At 31.7% G+C, this 13,033-nt stretch overlaps 1 protein-coding gene across 2 annotated transcripts in view; it reads right to left on the bottom strand.

The window, feature by feature from the left end:
* The window catches only part of LOC126887114 (GATOR complex protein WDR59), a 321,890-nt gene that overhangs the window by 268,767 nt on the left and 40,090 nt on the right, over positions 1 to 13,033 (bottom strand). The window lies entirely within an intron of this gene.

Below are 13,033 nucleotides of genomic sequence, written 5' to 3'. Positions count from 1 at the left end.
TGCTCTTTGCTGTTTTATTTTACATACTATATCCTCCTCAATTTCTTCCAGTAACTCAAGGTTCGTTCTTTGTCTAAATTCATTGTCATTTATTTTTATTGGTCCTAATATTGCTCTTAGTATTTTTCTTTCTTGTATTCTAAGGTTTTCCTCTTGTTTTTTTGTCATGCTAAGAGTTTCGGCTGCATACATCATCGTCGGTCGAATTATTGTTTTGTATACTTTCATTTTTGATTTCTTACTCAATAACTTATTTTTAAGTAATTTTTTATTTGCATGGAAGCTCTTATTTGCTGTAATAATCCTTTCTTTGATTTCGGTTTCTCTTTCTCCATTGTTTGTTATTAATATTCCTAAATATTTAAATTTTTCGACTTCTTCAAAAGTGTATTCTCCTACTCTAACCTTTCTGTTTTCAAAGTTTTTGTCAAATCTCATTATTTTGGTTTTCTCTTGGTTTATTTTTAATCCCATTACTTTTCCTTCTGTTACCATTTCGTTTAACATTCGTTCCATTGTTTTTCTATTTTTTGTTATTAGCACAATATCATCAGCGTATGCTATTATTTGTCCTTCTCTCGTTCGGAGGGTGCCTTTGTTGATCTTCCTGACGACGTATTCTAGGGCAAGATTAAACAGAGTTGCTGATAATGAATCTCCTTGTCTCACCCCTTTATTGATGACAAATTCTTCTGTGTCGCCTACTTGAGTTTTTATACTAACTACAGTTCTACTCATTGTCATTTGTATTAATCTTCTTAATTTATGTTGTATTCCCATTTCTTTCAGAGCTACCATTAGTTTTGATCTATTTATTGTATCAAATGCTTGTCGAAAATCTATAAAAAGCAGTTCAATTTCTATTTTATATCCATGAGCTTTTTCCATAATTTGTTTAACTGTATGTATGGCATCTGTTGTAGACTTTCCCTTAACAAATCCGCATTGATAGTGTCCTATGATATTCGTGGTAGCTTCGGTCAGTCTTCGTTGTATTAAGGCGGACATGATTTTATATGCTGTGTTTAATAGCGTCAGTCCTCTGTAGTTTTTACACATCTGTTGATCTCCTTTTTTATGAATCGTGATAATTTGTCCTTTGTACCATTCTTCCGGCATTTTTTCTTCGTCCCATATGTCTTTTATTAAATTGTATAATCTATCTTTTAATTCTTCACCACCATATTTTATAAGCTCCATATTGATACAGTCCGATCCTGAGGCTTTACCATTACGGCTGCTATTAATAATTTCCTCAACTTCCTCTTTTGTTGGTATTTGTAGCTGGTTTCCTAACATCATTGTCTCTTCTCCTCTGTTTTCATTTAGGTCTTGATCTTGTTGTTCTGTTAATAATTCTTTAAAATAGTTAGTCCAAATTTCTTTATACTCTTCATCGTTTTCTGATACTTTTCCATTTTTATCTTTTATGCTTTTTATCTTTCCTTTAAACGTTTTGTTCTGCTCACTAATTTTCTTATAGAATTCTTTTGTGTTTCTGTTCTTACTCTCTTTTTCTATTTCTTTTATCTTATCATCCAACCACTCACGTCTAATTTTCCTTATTTTTTTCTTACATGCATGCCTTACTATATTGTATTCTTCCCTATAATCCTGTCTATTTGTTCTTATCCACATTTGTCTCATTTCTACCTTCTTTTTTAACATTTTATGGCATTCTTCATTATACCATTCTTGTCTTTTTTTGTTTCTTTTTATCCCTACGTGTACTTCCGCTGTTTCATTTATACATTTTTTTTATATTTCTCCATTCTGTTTCTATATCCTTTGTAGGTTTAGATTGTTCCTTCAGTTTTTTGTTCATGTCATCAGCATATTTAATCCTTATGTCTGGAGTATTCAGTTTTTCTACGTGCCATTTATTTTTTGTTGTCGTGTTTTTTAGTGTTCTTTTGACTTTTTGTCTTACTTTTGCAGTCACCATAAAATGGTCTGTGTCTGCATGTGCACCTCTGTAGGACCTCACGTCTGTTACCGATGTTTGCTTCCTTCTTGTAATCAGAATATGGTCTATTTGTGACCATGTTTTTTGGTCTGGGGAAATCCACGTCACTTTATGGTATTTGGGATGTTCGAATTTTGTACTAACGATAATCATATTGGTACTAGATGCTAGATTACATAATCGTTGGCCATTGTCGTTAGTTTTTTCGTGTATTGTGTGCTTACCTGCTACTTGGTTAATGTAGTCTTCCTTACCTATTTGGGCATTAAAATCTCCCATTACCAGTATTGTGTCTTCTCTAGGTAACTTCTCCATTTCTCGTTCGAGTTCCTCATACAATTTGTCTTTTTCCTCCGCAGTAGCACTTTCAGTTGGGGCATATACGTTTATGATTGATATATTAAATGGTTTGGCGTTAATTCTCAGGTAAGCCATACGTTCATTTATTGGTTTAAATTGCATAATGTTATTTTTTATTTTTCCCATAATTATGAAAGCGACTCCATATTGACCTTGTTTTTCATGTCCCGAGTACTGTAGTGTGTAGTTTTTTCTATTTATTTCTCCTTGACCTGCCCATCTGATTTCTTGAATCACTGCAATATCAATTTGGTATCTTTCTAGTTCTGAGACGATATCCTGCATTTTTCCTGGTTCAAGCATTGTTCTGATGTTCCACGTACTTATTTTTAGTTGATCACATTTTTTCGGTTTTTTATTATATTTTTTTGTGTTCGTATGTTTTATTTTATCTAATCTGTTCAGGTCCTTTTCCTTTGCCATTTTCGTGTCCGTTTTTTGTGTTGTATCCAATATTTGTTTTTTTATCAGTTTTTTGGCGTGTCCTGCTTTGCCCTTTCCAGTTCATTCTTCTCTTTGTTCCATTTCCATTCAGTCCCGTCAATAATTAATTTTTGATAACCTACTCTAGTGTTCTTACCGTTTTCTTTTTGAAATTTTGCAATTCTCCGTATTTCTTGTTGTATTTTCATCTCTTCTTGCGTTAGATCGTTATTGATATATATTTCCGGCTTTGAATTCCTTAGTTTGTTTTTGTTCTTCATAATTTTTATTTTTTCATTTTTGTTTTTTAGTTTTACAAGACATGTTTTGTCCCCTATTTTATAAGCTTCTTCTATTTCTACTTTAATACCTAATTCTCTTTCCACGAAATCTGCCATAACCTCATTGACTACATTTGGGTTATTTGTATCCATCGGTAGACCCTGGACAATAACATTGTTAGCTTTTCTCTCTTTCTCGAACTTTTCTACCTTCATTTTCACTATCTTTAGTTCCTGTTTCATTTCATCATTTTCTTTTTGTAGTTGTTGGTTACTTTGTTTGGATTCATTTATTTCTTTTCTTAATTCTCGGAGGTCATTTCTATATGCTCGCCACCTTCAAGAATCCGAAAAACTGCTTTTTGGGGGATTTTCCCTATTTTATAGACTTCATAATATATCAAATTAATTTCGATTTTATAGGATATATGTAACTTAAAGTAAGTGAGTCCTTTAGAATATTTAAAAATGGGAGAAACACGTTCAAACCCCAAAAACCCCCTTAAAAAAAAAGTTTTTTGGATTTTTGAAGGTGACCAGCATTACAGAAAAATCTGAAAAAATTTAAAAATATAGTGTTTGATAAAATACACAAGACTAAGAAAAAATTAGATCTGTAGCTATCCCCAAAAAAAAGTTATATATTTTTTTCCAAAAAAAAATTTTTTTAATTTTTTGAGGTTATGTAAACATAACCTACAGGTCTATAAAAAATAGACCTGTTTTATAAAAGCCTTAACTATGCGTGTGAATTTTTTGAAATTTTAAAATTGATTGCATCCCACCAAAAAAAAAATAAAATCGAAAAATAAAGTTTTTGATGGTGGGGGCAGGGGGAAGGGGGTGGTGGGTTAAAATTACGATGAATCTTATGTCTCAATCACATAGAACTTAAATAAATGAAAAAAATTGAATCCTGGTAGTGAGGGAAGGTATTTTTTAATTTATGTATCCCGTCCATAAGTGGAAAGTTTGATGCGCCACTGTCGACGCATGTGCCACTGAAAAGTGACGGCACAGTGTTCAAACCTTTTCTTTTAGGTTCTACTATTTAAGTTATAGGGTCCCGTCGTGCCTAAAATGATTAAGAAATTTCACCTATAGCGGCTCTTAGTCTATTACCCTCATCGGAGCACCTGTGTAGAGTAATAAAAATGAATAAATATTTCTTAAGGACTTTAAAGGGTAAAAAATATACAGGTTGATCTATTTGAAATAAGAAAGTTTATTAGATTTCTAGAAAAACATAAACAACAATGTAAATACGACCATAATATCGGCCGCATCACAAGAACTTTACACACCAAAATCTATAAAAATCGTTCCAGCGGTTTCCGAGATAATTGAGGCGTTACATACTTAAAACTCACCCTGTAGATTCAGAATGAAGAGAAAAACAGAATCATTATTTTAAAAGTTAAAAGTATACAAATCGGCCTTCATTTTCGTTTTTTGAAAAATTTTGTTGTAGACCAGGACTAATCTGTAAAAAAACGTGCATTTTTGGATGTGAGAGGTGGCAATCGGATTTTTGCAGATAAAGTTAGGTGATACTTTCAGTAATAATAATTGACTTATGCTCCTTCTCAAATATGCCCGGAACGTTAATAAAAAAATTAAAATATTTAAAAATTCGAAAAACATCGATTTTTTGAAGTGAAAACTTCTTTAGTGACGTTGTGCACTTTTTAGATGGGGAATAAGTATTGAATTAGCGACCGTCATCGCGACCATCATTGCTTCGACGAAATAATGTTTTGAAGTGAAAACTTCTTTAGGGACGTTTTGCCCTTTTTAGATGGCGAAAAAGCATTAAATTAGCGACCGTCATTGATTCGACGAAATACATTTTTGAAGTGAACACTTCTTTAAGGAGGTTGTGCACTTTTTAGATGGTGAATAAGTATTGAATTAGCGACCGCCATCACTTCGACGAATTAAATTCTTGAAGTGATAAGTTCTTTAGGGACGTTGTGCACTATTTAGATGGGGAAAAAGTATTAAATTAGCGACCGTTATTGGTTCGACGAAATAAATTTTTGAAGTGAAAACTTTTTAGGGACGTTGTGCACTTTTTAGTTGGTGAAAAATTATTGAATTATATTAAAGAAGTGTTCACTTCAAAAATGTATTTCGTCGAAGCAATGACGGTCGCTAATTCAATAATTTTTCCCCATCTAAAAAGTGCACAACGTCCCTAAAGAAGTTTTCACTTTAAAAATTTATTTCGTCGAACAAATACCGGTCGCTAATTTAATACTTTTCCCCATCTAAACAGTGCACAACGTCCCTAAAGAACTTTTCACTTAAAAAATTTATTTCGCCGAAGTGATGACGGTCGCTAATTCAATAATTTTTCCTCATCTAAAAAGTGCACAATGTCCTTAAAGAAGTGTTCACTTCAAAAATGTATTTCGTCGAACCAATGACGGTCGCTAATTCAATACTTTTTCCCCAACTAAAAAGTGCACAACGTCCCTAAAAAGTTTTCACTTCAAAAATTTATTTCGTCGAACCAATAACGTTTGTGCGTAGTGCACAACGTCCCTAAAGAACTTATCACTTCAAGAATTTAGTTCGTCGAAGTGATGGCGGTCGCTAATTCAATACTTATTCACCATCTAAAAAGTGCACAACGTCCTTAAAGAAGTGTTCACTTCAAAAATGTATTTCGTCGAAGCAATGACGGTCGCTAATTTAATACTTTTTTCCCATCGAAAAAGTGTAAAACATCCCTAAAGAAGTTTTCACTTCAAAAATTTATTTCGTCGAACAAATACCGGTCGCTAATTTAATACTTTGTCTCCATCTAAAAAGTGCACAACGTCCCTAAAGAACTTTTCACTTCAAAAATTTTTTTCGCCGAAGTGATGACAGTCGCTACTTCAATAATTTTTCCCCATCTAAAAAGTGCACAATGTCCTTAAAGAAGTGTTCACTTCAAAAATATATTTCGTCGAAGCAATAATGACGGTCGCTAATTTAATACTTTTCCCCATCTAAAAAGTGCACAACGTCCCTAAAGAACTTTTCACTTCAAAAATTTATTTCGCCGAAGTGATGACGATCGCTAATTCAATAATTTTTCTCCATCTAAAAAGTGCACAATGTCCTTAAAGAAGTGTTCGCTTCAAAAATGTATTTCGTCGAAGCAATGATGGTCGCTAATTCAATACTTTTTCACCATCTAAAAAGTGCACAACGTCCTTAAAGAAGTGTTCACTTCAAAAATGTATTTCGTCGAAGCATTGACGGTCGCTAATTCAATACTTTTTCCCCAACTTAAAAGTGCACAACGTCTCTAAAAAGTTTTCACTTCAAAAATTTATTTCGTCGAACCAATAACAGTCGCTAATTTAATAGTTTTTCCTCATCTAAATAGTGCACAACGTCCCTAAAGAACTTTTCACTTCAAAAATTTATTTCGCCGAAGTGATGACGGTCGCTAGGACGTTGTGCACTTTTTAGATGGTGAAAAAGTATTGAATTAGCGACCGTCATCACTTCGGCGAAATAAATTTTTGAAGTGAAAGTTATTTAGGGACGTTGTGCACTATTTAGATGAGGAAAAACTATTAAATTAGCGACCGTTATTGGTTCGACGAAATAAATTTTTGAAGTGAAAACTTTTTAGGGACGTTGTGCACTTTTTAGTTGGGGAAAAAGTATTGAATTAGCGACCGTCATTACTTCGACGAAATACATTTTTGAAGTGAATACTTCTTTAAGGACATTGTGCACTTTTTAGATGGGGAAAAAGTATTGAATTAGCGACCGTCATTGCTTCGACGAAATACATTTTTGAAGTGAACACTTCTTTAAGGACGTTGTGCACTTTTTAGATGGTGAAAAAGTATTGAATTAGCGACCGTCATTGCTTCGACGAAATACATTTTTGAAGTGAACACTTCTTTAAGGACATTGTGCACTTTTTAGATGGGGAAAAATTATTGAATTAGCGACCGTCATCACCTCGACGAAATAAATTTTTGAAGTGAAATAAAGATATTCTTTAGGGACGTTGTGCACTTTTTAGATGGGGAAAAGTATTAAATTAGCGACCGTCATTGCTTCGACGAAATACATTTTTGAAGTGAACACTTCTTTAAGGACATTGTGCACTTTTTAGATGGGGAAAAATTATTGAAGTAGCGACTGTCATCACTTCGGCAAAATAAATTTTTGAAGTGAAAAGTTCTTTAGGGACGTTGTGCACTTTTTAGATGGAGACAAAGTATTAAATTAGCGACCGGTATTTGTTCGACGAAATAAATTTTTGAAGTGAAAACTTCTTTAGCGATGTTTTACACGTTTTCGATGGAAAAAAAGTATTAAATTAGCGACCGTCATTGCTTCGACGAAATAAATTTTTGAAGTGAAAACTTCTTTAGGGACGTTGTGCACTTTTTAGATGGGGAAAAATTATTGAATTAGCGACCGTCATTGCTTCGACGAAATAATGTGAAGTGAAAACTTTTTTAGGGATGTTATATACTTTTTAGATGGAGAAAAAGTGTTGAATTAGCGACCGTCATCGCTTCGGCGAAATAAATTTTTCAAATGAAAACTTCCTTAGGGACGTTGTGCACTTTTTGGATGGGGAAGAGATATTGAATTAGCGGCCGTTATTGCTTCGACGAAATAAATTTTTGAAGTGAAAACTTCTTTAGGGACGTTGTGCCCTATTTAGATGGAGAAAAAGTATTGATTTATCGACCATCACCGCGATCGTCATTGCTTCGACGAAACAAATTTTTGAAGCGAAAACTTTTTTAGGGACGTTATACACTTTTTATATGGGGAATAATGTTGAATTAGCGACCGTCATCGCTTCGGCGAAATAAATTTTTCAAATGAAAACTTCCTTAGGGACGTTGTGCACTTTTTAGGTGGGGAAAAAGTATTACATTAGCGACCGTCATTGTTTGACGAAATAAATTTTTAAAGTGAAAACTTATTTAGGGACGTTGTGCACTTTTTAGATAGGAAAAAACTATTGAGTTTGCGAACGTCATCACTTTGCCGAAATAAATTTCGTACGTATTGTTATATTCCTATTTGACGTAAGAAATAAAAGTCTATAGTTATATTTAAAATTCAAATAAAAATAAAGGTTTTCGTTTTTCTCGACCGCGGGCATGTAAATTTGGAACACCCTGTATAAAACAAATTATGTATAGGTAGTTTTTAAGAAAGTGTTTCGGAGAAGTGTTTACGAACCCCAGGAACAATACGACTCAAGTAAACAATTAGAGTGATGGTTAAAAAGAAAGTGTTCGTGGAAAGGTGTGAATAACCACCGATAATTCATATTCTAGCAAATAAGATAATAGGTTATTAATTTTGTAAAGAGGGTTAATGTGGAAAGTAAAATTGAAATGGGGAATATTATTTTTTCTTGAAATCCATTAAGATATTTAGAAAAAGGAAAGTTTGTATTGGTAAATACGGATAATTGAAAGTTGCTTGGGATTGGGTGATTTTGGAATGCTGGAAGGGGTATTTGGAAGGAGGAGAATGAATGAGGAATGAGAGTCAGTGTGTTTTGAAGGATCGATAGGCGAAGTCGAGTTTTCGAGAAGAGTGTACAAAAAAGTGAAACGCCGGTATAGTTAGTTTTGTCTTTGAAAGTTAAAAAGTAAGATATCGTGGAACGAGTGTTAGGCCGAGTCGAGATAGTATATAACTCCTTGAGTCTAGAGTATCCCGGTTTTGTTGAAGTGTTTGAAAAAGGTAGAACACGGCATCAGGAGAAGGCAGGAACGAGGGCTGTACGAGGCGTAGTTTTCAAAGGAGCCGAGGCATTACTGGAAGACTTGGACGAGTCGTTGGATCGCAACCCAAGCCAAGAGGAAACGTGTTTTGTGTGAGGACATTGTCAAATCATCAGTAAAGGTCAGTCTATTTGTTATGACATGAATGTATGGTTTGTGTATTAAATACCACATTGAAAATTGAGCCACACAATCACTATTAAAAAAATTTTCATCAAACCTAAATCAATTTGTTACTGATAATTCATAATAGTTCATTATAAATAAAATAAATTTGGAGACAAAAAAGAAATATGATTCCCATTTTTGTAACTGTTGTATTAAATAGAGATAGAAAGATAAGATATAAGAAATATTAAGCAGTTATTGCCATTTAGATAAAATAAAAGATTTTTATAATTTCTAATTGAAATCCGTATGTGTGTATTATTTTACTCTCTTTTATCTATCCCGTTTAGGAATCCACTGAGAAATACTTTGAAGCCACGAAAGTAAGTAATTGATATTATAATTTAGCCCTGAGATTGACACTATATTGGTATTTGATCTGTTTGATTAATGAGATAATTATTGATTAATTAATTAAGATAAATTACATCTGAGAACATCATTAGATTTTAAAAGTAAGATAACGACAGTATATAACATATTATATTATGTGTATGTATACATAAATAGCATACAACGTACGCAACGCTTATATAATATGGGTATAGCACTTCTTTTTGGACGGGGAAAAGCATTGAGCTCGTAATTTATAGACTATAAGAAGTTTTCACTTCTGTCGGCACTCCCATGAGTGCTTTAAATTTTTTTCTGCTTTCTTTGCTTATAACTTTAAAACGGTTCGCTTTGGAACAAAGTCGTACAGAAATAAAATAAAGATAATTGAATTTTGTATGATATACGACTGGTCAAAAATGTCTGAAGGTATTACCTTTTCTGCAATATAGTAATAAATAAAAAATAAGGGGGCAAAATACGCCTGTTGTTATTCAATATTTCTTAACCACTTTGGTGGCACTTAGAACCTTAGTAATTCGCTTAGAAAATTCTTATAACTTACTTAAATGGTCTACCAAATTTTATTAAAATCGACCTAATAGATTTTGCATAATAAATTTGCAATGTAAATGTTTTTAAAAAAGTTCAAATTTTTTAAAATCTTTCTGAAAAAAAGTAGACCATTTAGAAGTTGGCTAATTTTTTTACATATAAAGAGGTGCTCTACCTATCTAATACACTTTACAGAATTAAAATCGGATTATTTAAGGGGTCTCAGCAATGTTTTAAAATTATAAACAATTTTTTGGCTTGTAAACACATAGCTTTGTTTAATAATAAAAAAACTAATTTGTAGCAATGCAAATAATTAAAACCGGTATAATTTGACTTAAACTTTCAAATGCTGTCAGCAGAATTGCTATTTTATTTTTTAATCAAAGTTATTCTCGTTCAAAAATTGCATATTTTCGATTTTTTGAATGTTCCACCGCGTTTATCTCGAAAACTATGCATCCTACGAAAAAACTTGTAAGAACATTTTTTGCTTAGAATTACCCAAGAAAAATCTTTATTATGTAATTCCTCAAGTTCTTTGTTTATAACAATCTTATCGACATCCGGATCAACCGTTACCCAAAAAATTGGTGTTCTACGGGTCAAAATACATAAAAAACTTGGATAAGTCCATCTAAATAAAGGAGCCTGTAGCACCTCCTCCTGGACACAGCACTAATTTGTTTATAAAAACATTGCTGAGGCTGCTTAAATAATCCGATTTCAATTCTGTAAAGTGCATTAGATAGGTGGAGTGCTTCTTTATATGTAAAAAAATTGACAAATCTTTGTATGTTCTACTTTTTGTTGTGCAAGATTTTAAAAAATTTGAATTTTTAAAAAAAAGTTTAGATTGCAAAATCTAGTAAGTCAATTTTAATGAAATTTAGTGGACGGTTTTAGCACATTACAAAAATTTTCTAAGCGAATTAGGAAGGTTCCAAGTGTAAACTAAGTGATGGAAAAACATTGAATAAGGACAGGCTTGTTTTGCCTCATTATTTTATATTTATTGCTATTTTGCAGCAAGGGTGTTAAACTAAGACATTTTTAACCAATCGTATCTGATAGAAAATTTAATTATCTTTGTTTTTTATTTTTTTTTTTTATTAATGTTCCGGGCATATTTGAGAAGGAGCATAAGTCAATTATTATTAACGAAGTTATCACCTAACTTTATCTGCAAAAATCCGAATGCCACCTCTCACATCCACCTAAAAACAGATCCTTCCTGGTCTATTGTGCTTTTGAACAGATTCGACAGTGATTTTATGTCCCGCCATTTGTGCACTCCAAAATCACTATTATTCGATTTTGAAATTTATTCAATTTTTGAAATTTCACAAAAAAGATATGATTACCTTCGTTCCGGGTGGCGCCACTAGTTTTTCATTTAGAATTAAGTACTAAAAAACAAAAAAATATCCCAAAAGCGTGTCCTCAAATTTCAAAATCAATGTTTTAGCATAAAAAATGGGTAATATTTTCTGTGGAATTCGACATATACAGTATGTCCCTGTAAGTTGTATCCATATGGAAAACTTTTTTATTATTAATTTTACGAAAAAAAGTTATTCTTTATAAAAAGCTCTGCATGGTCCAAAACCTAAGATTTAACCATCAAATATCAAATTTTTTGAATATTATACGAGGTATGTAAAAAAGTTTGAATTTCACTCAAGAGTAAAGTAGCTTTATTTTTCACAATATTGAAAATTGCTATTATGAAAAGTTGTTTGGAATTAAAAACTGTATTCTAGTATGCAATTACATCCTTCTAATTGAAAAAAATTTTTTTTGGAAAATTATGGATAACTAACATTATTTTCAGTTATTTTAATTCAGATAACTTTTTTATTATTAATTTTACGAAAAAAGTGATTCTTAATAAAAAGTTCTGCATGGTCCAAAATCTAAAATACAACCATCTTTTGTCAAATTTTATCAATTTTATACGAGGTATGTCAAAAAATATGAATTTCGCTCAAGAGTAAAATACGTTTATTTTTCACAATATCGAAAATTGTTATTATGAAAAGTTATTTAGAATTAAAAACTATATTTCAGTATGTAATTACATCCTTTTAATTGAAATATTCTGAACCATAAAGGTACTTTACTTATGATCTAAATTTATCTTTTTTGACATACCTCGTATAAAATTGATAAAATTTGATATAAGATGGTTGTATCTTAAGTTTTAGACCATCCAGAACTTTTTATTAAGAATCACTTTTTTCGTAAAATTAATAATAAAAGAGTTATCAGAATTGAAATAACTGAAAAAATAATGATAGGTATCCATAATTTCTCAAAAAAAAAAATTTCAATTAGAAGGGTGTAATTGCATATTAGAATATAGTCTTTAATTCCAAACAACTTTTCATAATATCAATTTCCAATATTACGAAAAATAAAGCTACTTTACTCTTGAGTGAAATTCAAACTTTTTGACATACCTCGTATAATATTAAAAAATTTTGATATTTGATGGTTAAATCTTAGGTTTTGGACCATGCAGAGCTTTTTATAAAGAATAAGTTTTTTTCGTAAAATTAATAATAAAAAAGTTTTCCATATGGATACAACTTACAGGGACATACTGTATTTGTTTGGCCTACTTTGTTTCTTTTCGTCAAATGTAACTGGTAAATTTAGCATCATTTCGCTTCTGTAGTTTTATCAAAATACCTATCAAGTTTTCTCCTATAGGCCAATTTTTATAGGTAGACACTTTAATTTGTTATATATTAGTTATGCATATCAACTTATCGCTTCTTTTAAATAGATGGATAAATAATTTACCATTTCTGAGCAGAAATCGTTACTGCATGTTACCTTGTCTATGCAATAATCTATTTCATCTACTTTAATTAATTATCCTTCATATGATCATAAATATGTACCTATACCTATTTCTTCCTTGGACCTCATACATCTACAGTCGGAAAAATGAAAGAATACCCATGAACGAACATATAAAACACCCTGTATTTTCCTGTCACCGTGTCACAAAGAAAATTGTCCAGTGCAAGTACATGTAACAATAATTATTACATGTACTTGTGCTGGCCAATTTTTTGTGTGACACAGTGGCAGGAAAATACAGCGTGTTTTATATGTTCGTTCATGGGTATTCTTTCGTTTTTCTGACTGTACATCTGTTAGCT

The sequence above is a fragment of the Diabrotica virgifera genome, chromosome 6, assembly GCF_917563875.1.
Source record: "Diabrotica virgifera virgifera chromosome 6, PGI_DIABVI_V3a".
Classification (NCBI taxonomy): Eukaryota; Metazoa; Arthropoda; class Insecta; order Coleoptera; family Chrysomelidae; genus Diabrotica; species Diabrotica virgifera.
Note: the sequence above shows the minus strand (reverse complement) of the source record. Positions and strands in the feature narration are given on the sequence as shown.